This window comes from Penaeus monodon, chromosome 31 (assembly GCF_015228065.2).
Source record: "Penaeus monodon isolate SGIC_2016 chromosome 31, NSTDA_Pmon_1, whole genome shotgun sequence".
In the NCBI taxonomy this organism is placed as follows: Eukaryota; Metazoa; Arthropoda; class Malacostraca; order Decapoda; family Penaeidae; genus Penaeus; species Penaeus monodon.
In genome coordinates this window covers 5,707,398-5,708,071 of record NC_051416.1, presented here as the reverse complement: position 1 = coordinate 5,708,071, position 674 = coordinate 5,707,398, and positions in this window count along the sequence as shown.

Below are 674 nucleotides of genomic sequence, written 5' to 3'. Positions count from 1 at the left end.
CTGATAATCCTCTTTACTCCTTCCAGAAAGGAAGAGAGACATATAAAAGGATGTAAATGAGGCAGGATTGGAGAAATAGATTCAACAGAACCTTTGTAATTTTTTCTCGCTTCAGTCACAGCTCTTTGTCTCTGCATTTGTATTCTGATGACCTTCGAGGACCTAACTCTATGTAAAAGATTGACATTCCAAACAGGCACTTTATAACTCAAGGGTTGGGAAAACAGTTAGAGATTTGATGCAAGTAATAGGGGAAAGATATAAAGACATAATATAGCTTTTATAAGAACAAAACTAAACAAACAGTTACTCCCTTTAAATACAGAAAGAAAGAAATCTGAGAAAAAGATCGTTGGAAAAAAATGCATAATGCAGAGCTTCAGAAGTATACTTGCTGTAACGTCATGGTATATAAGTTTGAAAGAAAATGCTCGATTAAGAAGAAGAGTTGGTAAAAACATTTGGGGAAAACTTTCCGAGCTATAAAACGAACGAATCGGAGGAAGAGACTGTAAGAGGCTGGGATATTAGAAAGACCTAGAATTATTATAAGAAAAACTGAATTTTGGGGAAAAAACGATATCAGATTCACGGTAACGAGAGAAAAAAATGAAAGATAAAAGTGATAAGTGTTTGCATTCCTGTTCTTACACCGTTCTGCATAAAGTATTCTA